This window comes from Sphaeramia orbicularis, chromosome 4, assembly GCF_902148855.1.
Source record: "Sphaeramia orbicularis chromosome 4, fSphaOr1.1, whole genome shotgun sequence".
Classification (NCBI taxonomy): Eukaryota; Metazoa; Chordata; class Actinopteri; order Kurtiformes; family Apogonidae; genus Sphaeramia; species Sphaeramia orbicularis.
Window position 1 is genome coordinate 43121893 of NC_043960.1, and position 25279 is coordinate 43147171.

General features: G+C 39.4%; 1 pseudogene; it reads left to right on the forward strand.

Moving 5' to 3' along the window:
- LOC115417653 (guanine nucleotide-binding protein G(q) subunit alpha-like) overlaps positions 1–25279 on the forward strand; it is a 59646-nt pseudogene that overhangs the window by 21114 nt on the left and 13253 nt on the right.

Genomic DNA, 25279 nt, shown 5'->3' on the forward strand with positions numbered 1-25279 from the left:
AACTAAGAATTGGAATGGGATTATTAAGTACTCGTATCGGTACTCGGTATCGGCAAGTACTCAAATGTAAGTACTTGTACTCGGTCTGGAAAAAAGTGGTATCGGTGCATCCCAAATGACTAGTGTATTGATTCTCTCAGATGTAGTAGGAAAATATGTGTAGATTTCTGAATTTACTTGATTGCAACATTTCATCTGTCTACAACAACGAGCAGCCACCTGTTTCTTCAGTGCAGGGGGTATTTTGGAGTTTACAAGGTTCCCTGAATGTACCACTCTAGTGTCTTTCTATGTGTGTTGAACACAGACAGCAGCAAGAACAGTAGCCGTCTCTGTAAAAGAAACGAAAATGCAGAAAATCTGACTTGGCAGAGTTTTATCAGCTATTACTACTTCAGTACAAACATGTACCTGCCGGTGTGCTGCATAACTACTCTCTGCTTGTGACATCTCACAGGTGTTGTATGTATTTCTTCTGTTTGATTGGCTGTTTGGACATTTTTACTCAAAGATTTCAAAGCCCATCATCATCAACGTAAAATGTATTGCGATGCAATTCTGAAATAGTTTAATTGCCATGCACTAGGTCTATTTTCATGTTAAATAAACTGTATGTGAATAACAGTGAATGAAGTAACAGTTTAAGGCTATAAAATGTTTGAGAATCTCACTTTTTTCAATTGTTTTAGTCCTGTTTAATTCCCACAGCTAAGGACTTTGTGGGATTAAAAAGTGAAAGCTAAAGTTGCATGTTTTACTGGGCTCTGTGGGGACAGCCTATCAGCTGGGCCTATCAGCTGCTCTTTTCTGCCATGTATTTATGAGTCCAGTACAGGGGTTGCCATGGGAACAAACATTACCCCTCAGGAGTAGCTTCAGTGAATGTACAGTAGCTTCTGCTGGGTTTTCCAGTTAGGTAGGGGAACAATGGGATCTGTTGAATTGAGTCGATCATGCCTGTAAGACATGAAACTGGTGAGTGCTTGTCTGGAAAATTCAAATACAAATGAATAAATACACACTTAATTAACTAAAAATAAATTGGATCTGTTCCATGCCCACTCCTTTCACTTCTCTGCATATCAGTTTTTAACTTGTTCCACTTAAGTGAAGAAAGGAAAGCAGACAGAATGTACTCCTACTATTTTTCATAGTCTGTTCCTCACATCCTATTCTCACCCCTCCCATCTGTCCAGCTCTTTAGTCAGTGAGAAGGTTAACTCTCCACTGCTGTCTTGACAATTGCTATTTATGTTGCGTGCTCAAAGACATACTCTGAAAGGGAAACTCCAATGTTGCCTGACCTGCTTTGCACAGTGAAAGATCCTGTCTGGTCAGAAAGCAGTCATGGCACTCCTTCACTGTACACTCCACCAAGCCATCGAGTCACACAAAATCCACCTAAACTCATCCTTGGACGACTTTCCAGCTCTTTAGCCGAGGGAATACCACCTGCACCGTGTAACACAGAGCACATTTCATTATTTAATCTGCCACTACACTTCTACTTAGACCGTTGGCTGTAAAACATTAGCAGTGTCACGTTTTGTGTGTGTGTGTGTGTGTAAGAATGTTTAGGATTTTTTTGTGTGAATCACTGCTGTCTCACTGATCAAAAGACAGTAGCTTCTCACAGGTCCATATTTCTTTCTACCTGCCTGTGAAGAGCTTTAGCAGTCTAGTTAAACAAACACTTAAATACTGGTCATGCTTTTGTCAAAACATCATCACTCTTAAACACTACAGCTGAAACAATATGTCTGTGAACCCTATCCCAAACCTAGGATACACACAATCCAGCAAATCATAACAATGCTGTGATATGATGTGTCACAAGCTGCATATATGTTAATATTCTAAGTCCAGCTATTATGTAAATAATGTTTAATACTAATTAAATATGTAAATAATATTTACTTCTAATGCTAGATCTATATTTAGATAAATATTTATATAATTACCAGATTTCTTATTTTTCTCTTCATATTTTTCACTCATTTGTGGTTTTTCTTCCTGTCTTTTTCTTGCTTGTTGTATGTTGCTGCTGTTAACTGAAATTTCTCCACAGTGGGATGAATGAAGTCTTGTCTTATCTTTTCTTGTCTTATTTTATCTCAGCGTTTCTGCTAATAAGCTTTTGCCATGGTGCAGCACCGCCACACCATACACTGTATACAAAAAAATCATCACTGTCGCATTAGACTTATACATATGTATAATTATACATATGTATAATATATAATAGGCCAGGACAAATGTCCTCCCCTCTCAAATGAAAGTTTGTGAAGATTCAGGAGGTAGGGACAAGATAAATCAGCATTAAGTTTCAGTTCACTTTTGTGGGCCCCCCCCCGATAATATTATAAATTGAATGGAAGCCGGCCAACACTCCCCCCCAGCCAAACACCCCTCCCCCCGGATTACACACCACCACACCGAGAGATCAGTTCCACAGAAAACACTGTTATCTCAAAATAATTTTGTTCTTTCTGTAATTTTGGAGAATCTTCATTCATTCATTTTCTGAATCATTTGGTCCTCTTGAGGGCTGCAGGAACGCTGGAGCGAAGCTTGGCTATTGACAGGCAAAGGCACTCAACATATTTGCATTCAAAACATTTTATGTTCAAACGCGAATTGTCGCATTATGTGCAACTGGCACGTTGACCCGTGGGAATCCAGGGGTTCTAGAAGGAGTGGAGTTGATAAAATGGGGAGCTGAGTTAAGTTTGCTGGTGTAACACACAGATTAGTAGCATAGTAATTTGGGCTGTCAAAATTAACCCATTAACGCAGATTAACCCATCGTCATGATTAATCTGATTTAAAAATATTAACGCAATTAACCCATCTGCAGCACAGAATGAATCTGAATGTCTCTGCCAACACATTCCGGTTAGTTTGTCCAAGTAGAGATATCGTTGCGCATGCGCAAATTGTCAGTTGATCCGGTAGTGACAGGCAGCAGAACCATCCCATAAAGATGGAAGATGCTGAACAGCACGCTGGCCCTCTGGATGGAAATATGAGGACAAAAAAACCCAAGACAGAAAGTATTATACACACTCTGCAGGAAGGAGTTTTCTTTTCACCAAAGCACTTCCAGCGTCAAATACCACATAAATGTGAAGCATAAATTAGTCTGGGATTCTGCTATCACATCAGCTCGCGTCGCCCAGCTTGGACAAATACGTTAAGTACATATATAGTCCCTTCTTTCTTGAGTCTGTTTGCTCGTGCAAATGGAATGCGATTAATATAAATTAAAAATAAATGATATTTAATTGTGATTAATCAAAATTAATTCACAGCAACCCTGTGATTAATCCGATTAAAATTTTTAATTGTTTGACAGCTCTAATAGTAATATTACCATCGTAATTTTAAAACAACTAATAACTCAAAAAATATCGTTTGTATCAATAAGCTGTTTTCACCTGTCTGATCTTTGACCCAAAATACATTTACTCCAAAAGGCAAAGGCTAGCTCTCTCCAGTTTTTCAGTTGTAAAGCAGACACACATATACATACACGCATACAGAGGCCACTTGGTCTTTATAATATAAATTCCAGGGCTCTCACTAGGATTTTTTCACAGCGTAGGGACACCATGTACACAGGCGCGTGCCGAGTACATGGCGCGAGTTTTGTAGGGGGTCCAGGGGCTTCCTCCCCCGGAAAATTTTGAAATTTGTAACTCTCTGAAATACTATTTCCTGCATTTTGAGGGGCAAATTTTGAGGAATGAAGCCAAAAAACGATGTGATATTACCCTTGCGTTTGGCGTTAATCCCGCGCTTCAACGCAGACATGATCGTAGAAAAATATTCACTTGCATGAGGGGGGTTAGGGATTAGGGCACTCACACTACACGCACGCACAGGCAAAATTTTAGATATAATTTTCCACGGGTGATCGGTCCACTTAAATAAGATAAATTGGTTGAAGTCTCACTGTCAGCCAGTGAGCGTAAGGCAAGTGATATTGCCAGGCAGGCGTCAGACAATAACAGTAAAACCTGTCTCTGATGTAAACTTTTGTTGTTAGATTAAAAGACGTTGTAAATCTTAAGTCGATCTGCAGATGCTAATCATTAGCATGTCTGTGGATTTTCCCATTTATGTTAGCATTGAGCTAGCGATCTTTCTCATTCATTTGAATGTATAATGCTATGTTAATGTGCTGTAACAAAGAACATAACTGAGACATGTTTTGTATGTATGTTGCAGTTTTACAGTGAAGTCTCGAGTAAAAGCTTTGGAGAGAAGTTTTCAGCGTCCGGCTTTTTTTGAGAAACCTGTTATCTATCTGCTGAGCTAGCCGCTATACACACAAGCAGGGGCAGAATACACACAAAAAAAACATCGCTACACTGGTTGAAAGACAGTGTCGTGGGTCAAATCTCAGCGTCGGGGCCCCCCAGGGACAGCGTCGGGGGCCCCGACGTTCAGTGATGCTAGCAAGAACCCTGGATTCATGTTACATTGGTGTATGGAGAGTTTTCAACATCTTGGCCATAAGGATTTGCCATTGCAATACTGGTACTGTACTGTATATTGGTCCGATACTGACGCAACTAGATCATGTAGAACTTAACCTTTTAAATGTTTGAAACAAGGTGTGGATTCATGATTAATTGACAAAATAATAAAATAAATACATAAAAAAAGGCATTATGCCATAGATCCTCTATATAAACATGTTGCAGGGTATGCTTCCGAAATGGTTTGAAACAATTCCTGTCACCTGAATGGGCGTGGTCAAAAGGATATTATGATAATGAGTGAGGGAAAATAGATTAATGAGATTCAAATAAAGTCCACTTTGTCCTGAGCTGTGTATCTTAAAAATATCATTGTAATGCCAAAATGTTGCATAGATGTGAGTGTGGGTCCAGTCAAAATCTGTAAATCACGTTCACTTCTCCAATGGAACAAAGGGCTTAAAATCTGCTGCTGCTAAAGGAGGTGGAAAGTACACTCAGCCGTCTTTGTCTTTGTCTGACTTTGTGCAATGTGTTTTCTACCACTAAAAAGTCACAAAGTTCTCTAGCTCAAAACAAATGAACTAAACAACCTCGATGCTGACAGAGTTCTAAGACTTGACACCGTGAATGAAATTAAGTGCTGGGTTGAAGATGACCTTCCCATCGTAACAAACTTAGGTTGTGTTATGTTTCAGGATGTGCCACATCTAGTTTAACATACTCCCAACATATAAAACTTGTCTGTATTATGAGGTAGGGTCAGAAAAGTGTTTGACAATCTTTCTTTTTGACATTGTCTAAAACAGACCCAGCAATTCTACAAAGAAGGAATCTACTGATGGAAACACAGAAGTGTTTAGACTCTAGTGGAGCTTATGGAGAAAAATAATTAAGTTATTTTGATAAACAGGCTTTTTATTACTTTTGTCTGAGACCTTTTTGACTCCCTCACATTTCAACAGGATGAGGTTTTTTTTTCTGGAAACTGTATAACAGTTTGAATATTAAAACCCAAATGACTATTTGAATAGTTAAACATTCAGATCCCACCTTACATTACATAAAACCAGCCTTTCCACTGGTAAGGTTTTGCTGTGCCGCAGCACCACAGCAAAATCCTTGCTGCCACACCATACATTTCATACAGAAAAATCATCACCATCGCATTAGACTTATCAAACATATGTATAATATATAATAGGCCAGGACAAACGTCCTGCCCCCTCGAATGAAAGTTTGCGAAGCTTCAGGAAGTAGGGAAAAGATAAATGAGCGTTAAATTTCATTTTCACTTCCGTGGGCGCCACGGTCCGCACCCCCGTCCTATTATAAGTAGGACGGAAACTGGCCGAAGCTCTCACCCGGATTACACACCGCCACATCAACAGATCAAGTCCACAGGAAAAACTGTAAAACCATTGTAATGATCAACTGTGCATCATAATATGCACTTGCTTGGGAAGGTATCTTGCACGTCAGTGTATTGCCTTTTAAAGATAAGGTTTTATTCATTCATCTTTTTGCCCTTTTTTTATTTTAACCTTTATTTTACCAGGCAAGACATTAGCAGCAGTTTCTTTTTTTAGAATGTCAGCCTGGTAAGTCCAGAAAACACTTGCACGGGGAGGGGAATTAAGATAAGAGTGCCAAATCTGTCATTTAAAGATGACCATAGCTAGGCCTTTAAAAGCATTCACCTGAAGATGGACATCAATAGGTATTACTAAAAATGCCATTAAATTGCCACGTCAAAGCTGAGACTGATACAACAGATTCCAGTCATTATCTGCAACAGACTGGAAACACAACAGGCCATAGAATGAGTTGGATTTAGAGGCTTTTACTCTGATGTACCAATATAAGTGATATGAGGGATATAAGGGATATGAGGGCATGGGCTACTTGTCCTCAGTGTGGTAATATGTAAAAGGACACTCATTGTTCTCCATTCACATCTAAAGGTTTTGATATATTCCTGTCATAACCTAGATTATAATATAATTCTTCACAGGCAGGATCAATATTCAATGTTAAATTAAGGGCTACAGAGTGCATATATCCCCAAACAGACAGGATAGCTGCTGTAAATGTAGCTCTGTTCATACCTTTGACCACTCCCATATAAAACAGACTGTTCATCACTTATTATTTTTTAACTGTTCAGCTGAACAAATAGAGATTAGTGTATATATGTAGAGCTTGAACTGCACCGACTTAGACTTGGATTTTGGGAGAAGTGAGGTTCTATTACAAGCAGGTTTATTGAGGCAAAAAACCAAAAAGTAGGTGGTTGGATTGGGGTGGAAGAAAGGAAGATGGTTCTGAAGAAAAAGGCAGAGTGAACTGTACACAGAGGGAAAGGAGAGGTTGAGTTTGGGTGGCCTGCCTCGTCTTTTCAGCCTCTGGTTGGGACTAAACTATACAAGCCTCTGATGCTTTCCTGACTGTGGCGTCTCTTATGCCTAGACTGGTAGTTTGCTCCGAATATGTCCATATAAAGATACAGAACCTGCTGTGAAAGCTCTTGTGGAGAAGTGAGGGTGTGTGAGAGGGATCTACAGGAATCTGTGGATTTCTGCCTTTTCTCTCTTTTTTTGCTGCATCTACAAACAACTTTCCGTCTTCGTGACCAGGTCTTTCTGTTTGTTTATGTGTGTTAGCATATGTATGGTTTTTGTGCTACAGAATTGGAAAAGTGAGCTTGTCATACTCAGCTCTTTATGGAGCTGAGGTGAACTCTGCAAGTCTCATGTGGTTCCACATGGCTGCTCCACTCGGTGAACTCTGTCACAACCATAACCAACACAATATCAGGCACCAGACCCAGGATGACCAGAGAGTTTTTGAGTTGCATGTTAGCGTTGCCAAGCCATGATTGAGTCCACAAACATATTTTAGTTTTTCTCATACACAGTGATGATCTTGAGTAGATTTAAAACGGGAAACTCTGCTTTTTTAGGGGATTCCAAACTAACACAGTAGGAGAGAAAAGAGCTGACAAAAGTTGAAGGAACGAATAGTTAAGCTTAACAGTGTGCACTGAAAAAAAGAAAACAGACTGGGTTGGCATTGAGGTCTGGACTACTGCCTTGGGCCATGATGGTGCAGATTCCTTCACAGCCTTGTGTATCAGAACCAGGGTGTAGCTGGACAGACAAGGACAGCTTTTGCAAAGACAGGCCAGAATATTACAGTAGAACTGGAACTGTTGAGCTGTCCGGGCCCTTCTTGGATGTCCATAGATTTTGTGTTATCTTATTTTAATCAATTTTATATATGATGAGCTTAAATGATAATTTAATATGTATTATCAACAGACAGCTAGAAAGTAGGGGATGCAGTATGTAATATAGTAGAGAAAAAAGATTTAGTTATTTCTATGTTGGTCAGTTATTACACAAGTGCATAATTAGAACTAAATGCAATTATTTTGGATAATTGTGAAAATCATCTCTGTTCACCTGCATGAACACAGCTGGATGAAACAGAAATGTCACATTTCCATCACTATTTCCACGTTATTTGTCATTATCAGCGCCAGATTAAGCGAAAGTGAACATCAGTGTCAAAAATTGAAGCTTCACCTATCATTTCTCAAATAGGCTTATTTTTTTAGCTTAAGAACTCTATTTTATGGAGCTGTTTACAAAATTTCAGTATCACTTAAAAAAGATATGACGATATAATCAATATAAAATGAAACCTAAAAAGGACTAAAATATGTAAATGCACTATTAACTTTAATAACATTTTTTTCGTGCTTGTATAAGTGATATTTTTAGCCTCTACAAGAATACAGAAAGGTTATGGACAATCCAATTATTTGTCAAATATGCTCTGCTATTAGCTGTATATATCACTTCAGTTGTAATATGTATGTTAAATAAACGTTTTTTAGCATATTTGTAGTGTTTTCATTCCAGTCATTGTCTTTTATTCTGACTACTGAACAAAGTGACAAACTGCTGTCCCTGTGTCACAACATATTTGTGTTCATAAAAACTTATCATTCAAACTTTTTTATCTAGTATTGATCACAATTGTAGTTTAAGATCATAGCTAAAGCCCTATGTTTCATTTAGTATCAATTTCTTATGAGAACAGCATGTTTTGTACATTTGCGTAAAGTGAAAAAGAAACGTTCACTTTGAGTCCCCATGTCACACAGCAGTAATTTAAGTATTTTTACACCCAAATTTTCATTCATTCATTCATTCATTCATTCATTCATTCCCAAAATCTTATTTCTGTAAATTGCAACATGTGTCATGTGAAAGTACGTACTGAGACCTGTTCATACATGTATTGAACATGGAGAGAAGTTCTTTAGTTTAAACACAGAGCTTATTGAACAGGAAATGTCCCTGTGTCACCTCTGGATCTGGCCCATCAGTATCACGGATGCACTTAGTGTTCTGGGCTCACAGTCTTTACAAGGACTGCTTTGTCGATGAACACTTAACGTCTTTCTGAAATCTTTCATCACACTGTCTTTGAGCACAAATTCAATCACGCAAACATAAACAACCTTTAATACAGCACATTACATGGACATTGACCAGTACGGTCTTATTTGCTGAACCAGAGTCAGTCAACGGGGCTGATATGGGCCGATGCACCTGCACATCTATAATCATTATCAGTTTCTTTGTAGATTTCAACAATAGACTTTTGAATTATTTTTGTCAAATCTGTCGTATGCTATGTCGACAGTTTACAATGGCTGTAACAGAATGGCTGTTCATTAGGTGCACTGTCTGTATATCAATAAACAATTGTTAGGCTTGTACTCTGTACTAGAAAGTATATCTGAGAAAATCACATAGGCAACAACAATTATTTCTATGACAGTCAACTAAAGTTTCAGTCCCACCATAGCCCCAGTTATTTCTACCAAATCTGCAGTTGTGGAACTCAGTGGTTCTGGACTTTTGTCCTCTCTATATAAGTGAAGTAACACTTTTTGTTCCAGGGTCCCAGCAGAGACCTGGGGCCACAAAAACATGTTGTACGCCCTTTTCCACGCTCACGTTCAGCTGTATAAAGAGTGAAATGACCGTGGAAATGTGCGGTGCTCCATGCCAACTCCGTAGCTGCCGTATGCATGTTTCTAGTGCTTTGGAACCTTTGGCGACACTTAGAGGTGACACTGGGAAACTGTTAATAATGTGACAAAGGTCATTCCTCCGAGTGATGTGTACGTCAGAGATACACTGATGAACAATGAATACACCGGTACGCAATTATACTGCCAGAGCAGCACATCCACAGCCAGAACCAGACCAACCAGAATCAGACCAACCCTGGACCCATCAATGCCAATCCTGTCCGAGAGGACATTCAGCCTAGCAACAACCATAGAAAGAGACAAAGACATAAAATTCATTGGTTGATAAATGCATTTAATGTAGTATTAATGTCTGTGTGAACATTTATAAGTCTGCTCATTGACGCTGCTGATTGTCCTCACGATGTCCTCTCGTGACCCGGGTCAGCACGGACCCATGCCGGTCGGACAGGCGTCAGCAGCTGGCTGTGGCAGACTGGAGGATCAGCTAACATTGGGGAGGCAAAAGGAAGCCTCTGTGACAGAAGGTTGATACTGTGTCTCACTATCTCCTGTCTCATTGTTGGAAAATAGTAAATTGAGTAATTAAACATGAGTCAAAGTCTTTGATTTCCTCTTTGGTATCCTGGCATGATTATACACATGAACCTTCATCTTGTTTGGCTGTGATCAGACTGTTGTATGACCCATAAAATGAACGACTGTGTGACTTACACAAATACTAAATATATATTTACCTTGGGGGTGATTCGAGTCAGCCCTGTGACACCAGTGTCACTCACAATATCATCGACTCTCTGCTCAAACAGACTGAGTTCGTCCTCTTCTCTCCCTCCGCCTGTTTTGGCCTCCGCTTTGCGTCTACCTTGACGTCATCTGATCATGCAGAGAGGGGAATCCCAGAGGGAATCCCACCTGCAGACCCTGTTTATGCTGATTTGCATATTTAAATGTAGGCGTGGAGTGGGAGGGGTCAGGTACTCTAACATATGCGATCAATTCCACTCTGATTGGGATGTATAAAGGAAGTGTACTTGGATTCGGGCGTACACAGTTTTATTCATGTGGATTTTTTTGTGGGTACGGACTTTTCTAGATTTGGGCGTATGCCAGGTTTCAGTATGATATCCACACAAGTCTTTATACTTGAGGCCCCTGGTGTATCAGGTCACTGTTAACCACTATCATCCTGTCTCATTTTCAGGTACTGGTGAAAGTGGCAAGAGCACTTTCATCAAGCAGATGAGAATAATCCATGGATCAGGCTACACTGATGAGGACAAGAAGGGCTTCACCAAACTGGTTTACCAGAACATCTTCACCTCCATGCAGGCAATGATCCGTGCAACTGAAACCCTCAAGATCCCGTACAAGTATGAACAGAACAAGGTGTGTAACTGTCAAGTGTCTGCTTAAAATATCACCACACAGGATAAAAGGAAAGGAAAAATCAGAATGTAACAAAGCTGCACTGCTTGCTGCCTTTAAGAACTCATATATACAGTATGAAATCTGTACTTTTTAGCTCACCAGCCCATAGGTTATGAGCTGTTGTGAAGGCGCTGTGTCTGTTGCTGTCTTCTTTAGCAATTTCTTCAAACATCTTCTCTGACAGAACTACCAGTGGATTTAGTTTAATTAGTTTAATTTTGTAGTTTTCTTGGGACAATGTCTACAAAGTTTGTTTGAGATACTTTGATTTTTGATGAATTTTTAACGATTAAAATTTTGCCTTTACTTATAATGGGTCATATTTTGATGGCTTATAAGATGTAAATGGTTAGAGATATCAGTATAGTTACTATTGAGCACTGATAGGAAGTCATATATGGACTTTGATGTAATTAGTTGAGTTTTCCTCCAGTGAAAGTACCACCCACTTCTATTAAGAGATTGATCTACTGCATCAAGACCACAAGACTCTAACAGCGGCAGAACCTGACAACCTCACAAATTCAGCTTGTTATTGATTCTTGATAAAACATGCCAGTATTTTTTTTTGATAGAGCCTTACAGATGTACCATAAATAGATAATGTTCCTTTGTTCCCTTAAATGTCATTCATAAGGAGTCACCGATCATCCTACAGATCATTTGATATCTGGCATTCAGCTGTCAAATTAAAACACTTCTGCTAAATGTGTGTATTTTTTTTCTTTTTTTCCCAGAATAATGCCCAGCTGGTGCGTGAGGTGGACGTAGAGAAGGTGTCTTCATTCGACCAGCCGTACATCGGGGCGATAAAGATGCTGTGGACTGACCCTGGCATCCAGGAGGCCTATGACCGCAGGAGAGAGTACCAGCTCTCTGACTCAACCAAATAGTAAGAGCATAGCCTTTATCTGCCCGTTTCTTAGGATGACTAATTATCGACTGCATGTGCAGAAATAGAGAGGATAACATTTTTGTCTCACAGCTGTGGTGATTATATATTTGACCAGAATAAGTGAGCCAGGTCACACATGTGGGAAAGTCCAGGAAAATGCCTGCAGTTTTATAAATGTCTGTAAATTAAGGCTGGGCGGTCTGATGGTTTCATATCATGGATGATCTTAATTTGGCAGATGATCTACTTGTCAGAGGAATGGGATGAATTGGATAATTAAATATATTTCAGCTCTGTCCAAACCTTATTCCTTCAGCAGTGTAAATGGACTCAGTATTTATGTAATGAAACATATGCCTGATTTTAGCTTTAATGACATGAAGGCACAAAAAAAGCATCTGAAGAAAGAAAAAGGAAAAACAGCTGTTGTAATTTTGCTTAGTCTCAAATGTAACTGAAATTATCTTGATACACTGATATCATCATAGCAGTTCATATAAACCTTGTTTTATGTGCTGATAAGCTAATGGCGAAATAGCTACAGTGTGAGCAGCAGCCCCCATGGCAGTTTGATATAAAAAGATAAAATCTAACAGCATAATACATCACATAATATGTGATAACTGAGCTCACGTTTCATTTGATTTTTATTTTAGTTAGTGATAAGTTGTACTGTACTGTAAAGTTAGCAGTTGATTACAAGCAAAGTGCAGTCAATGAAGTTTCTAAAGGCGTATAGACTTAACTGTTGACCTCATTAACGTGATGTTTGTTTTTACTGTAAAGAAATCTGTACCATAGCCAGTATTTTAGTTATGTCACTAGTTGCTAATTTAGCTAACACTGGCTAAGATGTTTAAAAAAAAAAAGAAGACAAGAAGAAAGTGTTTAGGTTATTTGTGCGTTATTATAACAGTTTGGTTAAAGCAAAACATAAAAGAAAAAAAACAGTGCATACCCTCTATTACTATATTTTATTACTGAGTTTGTGTAGCATGTTCCTCTGCCAACAGTGACAGAATTAGGTCTGTTTGATATTTTCAGTTCATTGTGTAACTGTGGATTATGGCAGATCAGCAGTTCAGATCATTAGGAAACACTGCAAGGTTTTACATACAAATGGCTCACGGTACATACAAATGTGGACATACTTCAACAATGAGCAGGTGTGTTTCAGACTTCTAGACTGGTGCTGGAGTCAAATGTAGCTGGTCATATTGGTCTTATGACACAATTTGCAGGACTTTTTTGTCCAGTAACAACAACTAACAAAAAGCCACTAAAACACAGCTTAAACTTCAAGCCAGTGTATGATGTTCGTCACCAATTTTTCATCGAATCTGTTAAACCCCAGTGATAGCCTAAGTATCATGAACCCGTTAGTCTTTCCGTGATTGCGCCCCTGAATCACTTCCCTCACAGTGAACAACTTTGAAGTTGACTCCATCACAAGCAGTCCGTTTGTTTATATACCAAACCGATATGTCACTGGGGCCTTTTCGGACGTTTTGCTGCATAGTGTTGTTCCCGTGAAGAAAGTGATTCAGGTGCATAATCATGGATTCGTGATACTTAGGGTAGCACTGGGATTATACAGACTTGATGAAAAATTTGGTGACGAACATCATCTGCTGCAACTGGATATACAATAAACAATACAATACAAAATATGCACTAAATGTAGAATCTATTTACTTCTGATTTTGTCCATGTGTTCACATATTCTCTGTGTTTTTATTGTTATATCTGATAAATTTGGATGTTCATCACAACCTGCCAAAATAAAGATAAAGGTGGCTTAAGACGATGACACTGATACCTGCATTGTACAGAAAAGGAGAAAAGTGTGATTCAGAGCTTGGATCCTGATTCTTGGTGTGATCCTTTGGACAGATCTCTCAGTCCTACTGCTATTAATATCCATTCTGCTCGAACCCCTTTCACATTTTGGATCCATAATGTAGAAAGTCAAACATTATATACAATACAAAGCTGAAATGAAACCAAGTGTGCTTTTGACAGTAACTGGTTGTTGGTTTATACTTGTGCATGCGGTCTGGTACTGTTGAGACATGTGCATCTCTGTTATATGTTCCCTCCCCTTCCACAGCTACCTTAGCGATTTAGAACGAATAGCATCAGCGGCGTACGTGCCCACTCAGCAGGACGTGCTGCGGGTTCGAGTGCCGACCACCGGCATCATTGAGTACCCGTTTGACCTGGAAAATATTATCTTCAGGTACTGGAGTCAAATGCTCCCAATGATGTCACTGGTTGGCGAGCTGCATGACAGTTGGCCAGCCAGCGGGAAACCGTCGACGCCGCTATCTCCATCCACCCAGCGCTGCAAAGCTGGGCTCAGCACTCTTAACACATCCCTGAGGGCACACTCTCAAAGACGAGCTAAAAGGCATTTCGTAAAAGCAATCCAAGTTAGCCTCCTTAGTCCTAAATGAGTGTTTTGGTGTAAAGTTCCTGTCTCCCTTAAACTTGAAAACCTTCACAGTGGAGCAGAGGAACAAACTTTTGGATTGGTTTGTCTTTGGGAGCCACCATCATGGATGAAGCCAAATTTCTGCAAGAACTTTTGTGGGGGGCGGTGGTACAAAACTGTCTCCTAATCCCCTCATAACTCTCGGGAATGTTTTTTCTTTTGTTACATCTGGACTGATCCACTTGCTTTGGAGGGGGTATGCTGCTGTATCTGCTGTTGTGCTTCACTTTCTCTTTCCTCTATCTGTCTTTTGTTGTCCTTTCCTGTCTCTAGCTATCTAAGTGATCTGGATCGTATTGCAGAACCGTCCTATCTACCGACCCAACAGGATGTGCTTAGGGTTCGAATCCCAACCACTGGGATTATAGAATACCCGTTCGACTTGCAAAGCATCATTTTCAGGTAGAAGGAGATCTACACTTCTTTGTCTAACCCCAGTGTTTTCATTCTTCCTTTAATGTCTGTCTCTAATCAGAGTCAGAGTCATCCTGTTTATTTGTCAGTCATAATGTTTTATGTTCCCGTTTGTGTGTATACCCATTGTCTGAATTTCTCCCCAATTTGTTCTGTTACAGTGCATTCATGATGCAGTAGATTCTATCCGAGCAGATTAAATCTGTCAACAACAGTTACCTTCTCTGTGTAGCCAGAGACACAGTGTACATGACAGACAATTTTAGGACCTGCCACCAATGCACAAAGCAGCTTCCTCTGTCTCTCCTGCAGAAAGAGGAGAGAAAGATGAGGAGATAGAGATGGAACCAGGGAACAAGAGCGATTACAGAAGAGTGCAAATCGATAGGAAGCCATCATGTCAGCCCCCTCCTACGCTTGGCAAGGCTAGAAATAACTCAGCTTGCAAAGAGGTTGTGCTGAAGAGGTTCCCAGCAGCCCTGCTGCAGCTAGCAGATCGGCTGTGCTCTGCTGCTGATGGTGAATCACTACATGCTCTCAATGATGGCGGTTTTGTGTTAAGAGACTGGAAATACAAACATGAAGTGGGAATGAATGTGAGATGTCAGGTTTTATGAGAAGAGAAGCTCAATTGTTGAGACGTTGGTATTCTGTTTTTTTTGTGATTTTATGTGAATGCGTTATAATATTCTTGTAATTAAATATGAAGGACACTTGAAGAGGATGCCAGCCACAATCCTCTTGTAAAGTAACAAACACACGAGGGGTTGTAAGCGCCTCTGCTTCCAGTCGACAAGGCCACAGCAGCAACAAGGAAGCCATTCATAGACAAACATCTCCATTAGGCTTGCTTCCTTCTCTTTTAATTGGCTTTTGAAGTCCCAGAAAATGTCATTTCGCTTGCCTTATCCAGCATAGGAGAGCTTATCATGCTAAGTAGGTCACTCGTTGTTGCTAGAGGGAAAAAGGAGGTCGTCTGATGTGAAGGAGTTTTATTTTAGGCTGCTTCTTGTGGAGGACTCCATTTATCAATGCCCTCCTCTTTCTGGGAGACTCACTGACTCGCTTCACCTTTGTGATGTGTGATCAGAAGTTTTGACCGATACTGAATATTGAGGCGAAATTGATGCGATACTGAGTTTTAAAGCGACTTCATGGCAGATTCAATCGCCGTTGTTTATGTAGCGGTTCATTCATCTTTCTCGTCTTAGCCGTTATGTTCTTCTTTGAAGTGGAACGGCAGACACAATCGGCACATCAATAGACTTAAGTGATATAATGTGACTTCAGATAAAACATCCATAAATCCATGGATATTACATTTCAGCAGGGTCAATCCAGGTCCCATTCTCAATCACTGAAATTCATATACTGTCCCATTCAATCCTTTCAGGTCCACTTTTCTGCTTCCTCAATCCACCTGTTCTTTCTCCTCTCTGGTTCGTTTATCATTTCACTCGTACCCTCCTCTGTCGCTTCTCTCATCTCCCTCCCAGTCCATGTGTAGCGATCACATCTAAATAGAAATAGTTTGTAAATTCACTTTCCAACACCTGCATGTACTCTTCTTGCATCTGCCTGGTGGAGATGGGAGAGAAAGCCTGCATTATCTGTGCACACTTCCTTGTAGTTATTTTAGTTCACTCAAGGGAAGGTTCTGCTCTGTCCTCTCTGTGATTCACGCTGCAGTTTCTCAGTTCATGTTCCTTCTCTTTGTATCCTTGTTGTGTAAGGGGTGTTTGGCTTGAGCTAAAGTGTTACTGGAAATACATAAAACTGAATTGGCATTTGCACTGATCAATTCTTCTGCCTCAAACTCGAGGTTTGTTGCTAACTGAGATCTCTTCTCTTATGTGTGATTGTTTCTGCACCGCACCCCTTCATCTTAATCTGTCAATTCAGGATGGTGGATGTTGGGGGTCAGAGGTCAGAGAGGAGGAAGTGGATCCACTGCTTTGAGAACGTCACCTCCATCATGTTCCTAGTGGCCCTCAGCGAGTACGACCAGGTCCTGGTAGAGTCAGACAACGAGGTAAGACGCAAAACCTGCAACCTGACATGACACCTTTTATACTTTTACACTTTTACATGTGAGGGGGCTTCGAAAAGTCCATGGAAAAAGAACAAAGTTTTGACATGGTGTAAGTCGCACGGCCCTCAGTTTTACATAGATGGACTTAAAGGCTGGTATGAACGTTTTCAGAAGTGTATTGACCCAGATGGAGCATAACGTTAGCCTCATAGCATAATTGCCAACTCATACACCATATGGACAAAAGTATCAGGACACATTGAATTCAGGTGTTTCTTTTCTAACATGGGTCTGGGATACAGAACAGTAAGGACAAATGTCATAATTTAGTTTTGTATTGTCATAAATATCATATTGATTATTAATATTGATGTTTATATCTCAAATCTGCATGAACAAGACATCTTACAGCTGTAGATATGATGTGTCCCAATATTTTTGTCCATATAGTTTAGAAACATCAATATTTCTTAAAGTTTAATGGTAGATTTTTGTCTGTGTAGGTTCTCATTTGCCCAGGTCATGGTTCTTCTTGGTAGTTCTTCTCGGTTCAACTGGACTGGTTTAGCTCTTTTTTGAAAACGTTTCATCTCTCATCCAAGAGACTTCTTCAGTTCTGAAGAGCCGAAGTTCAGAGGAACTGAAGAAGCCTCTTGGATAAAAGATGCAATGTTTTCAAAAAAGAGCTAAACCAGTTTAGTGGAACCGAGAAGAACTACCAAGAAACCATTGTAGATTTTTCTTCCTCTGTGAGATGTGAAGAAAACAGATGGTTAGTTGTTGTAGAAAATTATTTTTACAGTCAGAGCATGAAATATATTTTAGAAATTTAGAGGCAGAACATTTAAAATCATAGTCATGGTTAAAAAAACAAAATCAATGTTGAAGAATTAAGTAAAAACCATCTCTGAGGCATTTTTGAAGCAAAGATAACAATTTAAACCAAACTAACCAATGCAATGATATTTATTAGAGCCGACCGATATGGGATTTTTGGGGCCGATACCGTTATTGGGGGCTAAAAAACCCCAATATCCAATATATTGGCTGATAACCGATATATTGGTCAATATATGAAATAAGAACACTGATCTACACAGGATATGATAATCTTATATGAGATAATTGTGGACAGGTTGATAAACAGTTGCATAAATCTTTGTTTATCTCACAAAGATAATTTACACAACTTTCAAATGCAAACTATGCAATCACAAAAATAATTACAACAAAAAATATTATTTACCACAAAAATGATGTTTTCCCTCACAAATTTTGATGCGTCTGCCTCACGGCTCTACAACTTCCCATGTCGACTAAGGACTAAACTGAGCATGTGCAGAGTGAATTAGGTGAGTCCTAAGTTGTTCCTGATTGGAGCAATTGCAAGAGTTACAACTGACCAGCGTTACAACTGTCCCCAGTCTCCCCTACACTATTAATACCCAGGCCTGCTGGCAGAATGAAACTGTGAGGTAGACAGGAAGTGCACAGACATGGGTGTGTGTGGGGGGGGTGTTTTTTGGAGAGAGGTCGGGGGGGTGGGGTGGGGGGGCGGTGTTAGCGGTCCACCCTCGTCAGAGTGCACAAGCTGGGGAGGTGGGGAGTGTAGCTCCGTGATTGTGTGTGTGTGGGGGTGATGGCGTTATTGTCCGAGCAGGAAAGAAGGTGAAACTAACTCGCTTTACTGTTCCTCTAACTCTCCGGCCAGCACACACACACACACACACAGGAGCAGCAAGCGACAGAATCTCCGCACAGCAAAAAAATTGATACATCGGCTATATATTGGCCGATGTTGATTAATCTGTGATATGCTTTAATTGGCTGGCTGATTAATCAGTCAGGCTCTAATATTTATCCCAATATAAAACTATATTAAGACATTTGTCATCATTGTTTTGTAGCCCAGACCCCTGTTAGAAAAGAAACACCTGAATTCAACAGGTCCCAATACTTTTGTCTATATAGTGTATGACTTAGATAATTATGCTATGACACTAATGATATGGTGAAAAATAAACATCATTTATTAAACCGTTTTTTCTCGCTGTATTTTTTCCACAAACTTTTTGAAGCCCCCTCTTACTGACATAATTTTATTTTATTTTGTTTTTACAGTTCATGAAGCATCAGATGAAACAGAAATCATGATTTAGATAGAAACAACACATGTATAAACACACAGGAAATAATATGAAATGCCTCAAGGAAGGCACAATCTGATAGTTTCCTCCAGATATTTAGTTTGTCCATGTTGTTGACTCTGTCTCCTCTGACTGTTGAGATAGAATTAGTGGTAACAAAGTTAATTGCATCAGCCGTTGCCTGCCTTCTGCTCCCCGACTGACAACCAAGCCTTTCTCTGGCCTGGTGATATAACAACAGTGTTTCATAAACCATCTTCCAGTTTGATTTACTGTGTCTTTGCCATGTTTTAGCTTCAACAGTTTCTCCTCCGGTTTCACCAACAGTTCAGTTACAGCTGCACCTTATTGACTCTATGCACAGCCCCACTTATTCCTGAACTTCAGGTGGGTTCGTTATTTCCTGTCTTTCATCATTGGACACACTGAATAATCCAGGTGTGTCTGCTACTTCTTGTTGTGACTACTGATTAATTAGACGCACCTGGATTAATCAGGGTGTCCAATAATGAAAGACAGGAAATAAATGACCCACGTGAAGTTCAGGAAGTAGTGGGGCTGTGCATAGAGCCCATTCTATAAACCAGAGGTGTCCAACCTGCTTTAGTTCAGGGACCACAGGGGGGTGGGGGCACGGACTGCACCGCCCTGTACCCCCATAGTATTATAAGTAGGACATAAACCGACGCACGCGTGCAGTTAATGTAATGAAATGCACGCCCGTGCGCCCTGTTACATACCGCCTCACCAACAGATCAATTCCAGAGGAAACACTGGTATAATAACTTAGAAATAATGACAACTCCAATTTTTTCTCTTTGTTTTAGTGCAAAAAAGTTAAATTACATAATAAAATGTTTACATTTACAAACTATCCTCAAACAAAAAAATTGAATAACCTGAACTTCCATTAACAACCTGAGATTTGAGAAAAAGTGGAATTTTTAACAATATTATCAGTCATTCAAATTTTATTTATTTATTGCGCCAAATCATAACAAAAGTTATCTCATGACACTTTACATATAGAGCTGGTCGAAACCAAAATCTCCCAAGCCAATTTACAGAAACCCAACAGAATCAGAATTATGCTTCAGCTTATTATTTACATATGTATTTTATAACTTAGACATCACAGTAGATCAACATAGGTACAAAACATTTAGTAACAGGCATCTGGAACTGAAATGATCAATACAACTTTGCAAATTTATCTCACGGGCCAGATTGAACTCTGTGATGGGCTGGTTTTGGACTGTGGGCCTCATGTTTCCCCTCCCTCATGCTGGGGCTCTGTGAAACACTGCTTCATTTCCTCAGATATCACAACGCATATCAAACCACAGCTATATTCATGATCCACAAGTGGAATGACGTAGAACTTAGGGAAGGGACGTCATCTTCCCTTCCATAGCCTGTTTTATTCCATCTTGTCTTACCCCCAACTTTACTATTATGGTGTGATTATTTTTTTGAATGGATTTTTACAGAGTGGGACATTGTGCACATTCAGACTGCTGGCAGGTTATCAGGGCAGTTCACATGCATGAAAACTTTCTATGGACATATTGTGAATCTCTGTTTTAACAAGAATAACAAGAAGAACACTTTCGAGCACAGGTGTCAAACATACGGTTCATGGGCCAAAACTGGTCCACCAAAGGGTCCAGTCCTGGGGTCCCTGGGATGAATTTGTGAAATGCAAAAATTACACTGAAGATATTAACAGTCAAGGGTGACAAAACCATTTTAGTTCAGGTTTCACATACAGTGAAATATGATCTGAAGTGGGTCAGACTAGTAACATACTGTCACAAAAACCTATAAATAACAAGGGCAAATATTTCTCTTTGTTTTGTGTGTAAAATGACAAAATTACATGAAAATGTTCACATTTACAAACTATTCTTTTACCAAAAATGTGAACAACGTGAAATGTCTGAAGAAAAATAAGTGCAATTTTACCAATATTCTGCCTGTTACTAAATGTCTTGTGTATTTTTAGATTCACTGTGATCTATACATTCTAATTTACATGTGTTAATGATAAACTGAGGCATAATATTAATAAAACTGCACTTATGTTTCTTAAGACATTTCAGGTTTATGTTGTTCAGATTTTTAAGTAAATTTTGCAGATGTAAACATTTTCATTATGTAATTTTACTTTTTTCACCGTTATTATTTTACTGGTCTGACCTACTTGAGAACATTTTGGGTTGAATGTGGCCCCTGAACCTGCTTTAGAGGTACTGTAGACATGATATTGAGGGGAAAATATGTGTCACTGAAGGGAAAATGAGTCCACAAGTGGTACAGATTAAAATGAGAATGTTTTCATTTACACTATATATAATATGCATATAAAACAGGTCCTTTTTCCTTGTGCTTTGTTTGTGTCAGGTTATAACTGAATAAATATGGCTAATCCATGAAGGAAGTGCATAGTGAGCAATGAATGACCAGTTCTAAATATGTTATTAAATCAATATATTGATTTTTCTTCTTTTTCCCACTCTACTCAGGGTCTTTATTCTCCTCAACTACTTGTTTTTCAAGACAAATGTGCAGATAATCCACAATGGCCTTCATATGGTTTTGCACATATTTCATCTCCAGTGAATTAACACGTTGGCTATTATGCTTTATAACCGTTGCCATGGTGAAGAGTTGTCTCTTAGTCCCATTGATGATGACTTTTTGCATTCACTGGACCAGTGCTAAACTCAGACGCTATTGTATGTGTTACATACTACTGGCATACTAATTCTGGCCCAAAGTACTGTGACAAACTTGAAACTTGTTGGCCAATATACATTTTTATACTAAATTTGTCAGTATACTGCTTAAAGTATCTGCATTATACACAGCACCCAACAAAACAGTGACATCATCTTCTTGTTTTGTCTACTAGCGGGTCACAGTGAGCACAGCTGGGCATTGGCACCACTGGTCTGCTGGAGTTTGGGTCAGAGTTCCCTGTCTACATGCGTTAAATATGGATAGAGCTGAGGAAACGTTGGTAAAACCATAGTGCACATGTTTGAAGCACATGGAGACGAGTGATTAACGCTACGTTCAGACAGCAGGTCTTAATGCACAATTTGGATTTTTTGGTGAAACCGTTTTTTTGAGCGCTCATTCATATTACACATTGAATGCGACTTCTACCAGTTTTGAGTATGAACTGAATGCGACCCTGAAGTGACCTGCATGCGCAAAAGAGGTTCTGGTGTAATACATGACCACGCAGGCACACACTGTGTTTATGGAAGTAAATATGGAGGCATCTCATCTTAGCGTGTTGTTGTTTTTCCCACCGCTCCTCCTCCTGGGATGCAGAATTGTGGTGTTTGTTGCATTTAAGTGACGTAAAGGTCGAATAAATGCGACCTGGCTGTTCAGGCTGAAGTCGCATTGCAAAATATCAGATACGCATCAGATTTAGGACCACATATGAAAGTGGCCTGAGTCGGATTTGAAAAAATCGGATTTGTACTGTTCTAACGGTCTTTAACAGATCGGATGCAGGTCACATATGGGCAAAAAAATCAGATTTGGGCCACATTACCTGCAGACTGAACGTAACCTAATACACACTGGAATGTCCCAATAAGCAAGCTAGCACCCCCGTCAACACCACTAACTAATATTAACAATGTAATGGTTTTTAGTCAAAAAATTTTATCAAAAGAAATAGCTGTTTTTTCAATGTAAAAGTTATGCAAATGTCTACCAACAGCTGGTTATTGTGTCCATGATGATTAGCCTGGTGGTCATGTGACTGTCATCCACTGCATTATCATTTATATCAATCACACAGCAACAGAAAACAGCATATACTGTAGTATACACATACATCAGGGGTGTCAGTCATTTTAGTTCAGGTTCCACATACAGCCCAGTATGATCTCAAATGGGCTGAACCAGCGAAATAAGTACATCATAACAACTCCGAACTTTTCTCTAGTTTCAGAGTGAAAAAAGTAAAATTACATTATGAAAATATTTGCATCTACATACTATCCTTTTAAAAATGTGATCAACATGAACAGCAATTTCTTAAGAAAAACAAGTGCAACCTTTAACAATATTATGCCTCAGTTTATCATTTACACATTTACATTAGAACTTATAGATCACAGTGGATCTACAAATACACAGAACATTTAAGAACAGGCTGAATATTGTTAAAATTACACTTCCTTCTCTTAAGACATTTCAGGTTGTTCTTTTTTCTAGTTTGTGACTGTAAACATTTTCATGTAATTTTACTTTTTTACACTAAAACAAAGGGAAAAATTTGAAGTTGTCACTATTTATATGTTATTATGATAGTGTTTTACTGGTCCAGCCCACTTGAGATCAAACTGGTCTGAATGTGGAACCTGAACCAAAATAATTTAGATACCATTGATCATTAATATGTTTAATTTTTGCGTTTCACAAATTCATTTCACGGGCCAGTTTTGGCCCACGGGCCATATGTTTGACACCTGTGCTTTAGAGTAAAGCGACATTAGAGCACAAAAACATAGTGGAGTGTAACTGGCCTGCATTTTCTAAAAGGTGAGAAAATTGTTTTTTTAGATTGTCAATCATGGTACCACCTAAAAAGTCACCATATGATCTAGGGTTTGTCGCTATAAAATTCATTCACTTTCTAGAGGTTTTGCTTTTTAAAAATTGTGAAAAATGCACAAGTCACAAAATCAAGCTTATTATTCTGGAAAGCTTCTTCAAAAAGTTAACATGCAACCTGCTTTTTAAAATATATTAACTGTGGATGTGTTTCTCCAGTCATATATAGTTTTAGGAAAGAGAGTATTTTGAATGATTTTATCGTCAGTATAATTTTTTGCATTTGACATTTATCCCACAGGCTGGATTGGACCCTTTGGTAGGCTGTCCGCTTGACCCCCGTGGTTTACAGAGTCAACATACTCTGAGCTGATTGGTTGAAACAGGCTGTTGTGAAACTGATCTGTGGGTTTATCAGTTCTGAGTTGAGCGGTAACTTCAGACTGTGTTAAACGTGCTCTCTGAAACGGGCCCCTGCTCTGCAGCTCCATGGACAAATGTTTACCAGGTCATTGTTGATCCACACTCATCACAGTTTAACTGCTCTGAACCTGCTGAGGTGTGCTGCCTGAGTCAACACACAAGTTCAGGAACACGGTGAATTGTTTTCAGGTGGCCGTGTATTTGCTTTTCCTGCTTGTAATGCGTGCATCGCCACAGGCCACACAGGACGGTTTGACTGCTGGTAAAAGGCTTTTTCTGGTTGTTTAACTGCTGCGACGGGGCCGAGCGGAGATTATCCTGTGGCGCTGAAAGGCTCAACACTGAAACTTTGACCCTTCAGACCGGCCCGAGCCTGACGACAGCGTTTCCAAACGTCTTCGATTTCATCAGCTCGGGTCTGGCTCGGGCTCCTGTTATGACTCGCCAAGACTAAACTGTGGGAGTGATGCTGGCACAGAGTTTAGATCAGACAGAGGAAGAAGAGTCCCTTTAAATAGCAGCTCTCTGCTTTAAGTAGTTTACATCAGTAGGTTTCATTTTGCTTCTCTTCCACACAGTTTTGTTTGGAGGAATAAACTGTATAATACGTGCATGTGTCTGGACTGTTCTGACTATTTTAGAATCACAGATATCCTGATATCCACCATAATGCTTTGTACCCAAACAAGCTTTTTGCCTGATAATAAATGTACAAAGACACCGTTCATGTTCAATGGAACTCTACCAAACAATGGGCTCTTTTTAGATTGGGTTAGAGGAACACTATGAGCTCTGACGACTGGTTACTCACAGCTAAACTATGCTAGCAATGTTAGAAATCATAATAATGCTGCAGAAGTAATTATTTAACATTTGATACACAAATTCTTTTTGTTTCCTTTGGCACATGCTTGTCTTTAAAGTAAAACTGAATGTTAGCTTTGTTGGTTTGCTTTTTTCCTTATTATCCCTGGTTTTTCTTGTGCTCCCGATGGACTCGGGACCTCTGGGACCCTCCATCCACAACCATTAACAGTGAAATTCACAAGAAACGACTGAGCTGTACCGTTATTGTTGAAAGTGTTTATCAAATTTATTCACATAGTTGTTCCTGAAAGGAAGAGTTAAAAACATACCCCTGGATATGAATGTAAACTCACATCAGGGCCCCACAACCAGGAGGTTTAAAATCAGATTTTCAAGGCTAGAAAAGTCATGAAGGCATGGAATCAAATACCAAAGATGAAAACACCTCAACCCTTTGGTAAAATTACCTGTTAAAGTTAAAGCTCAACATAAGTGAGTCT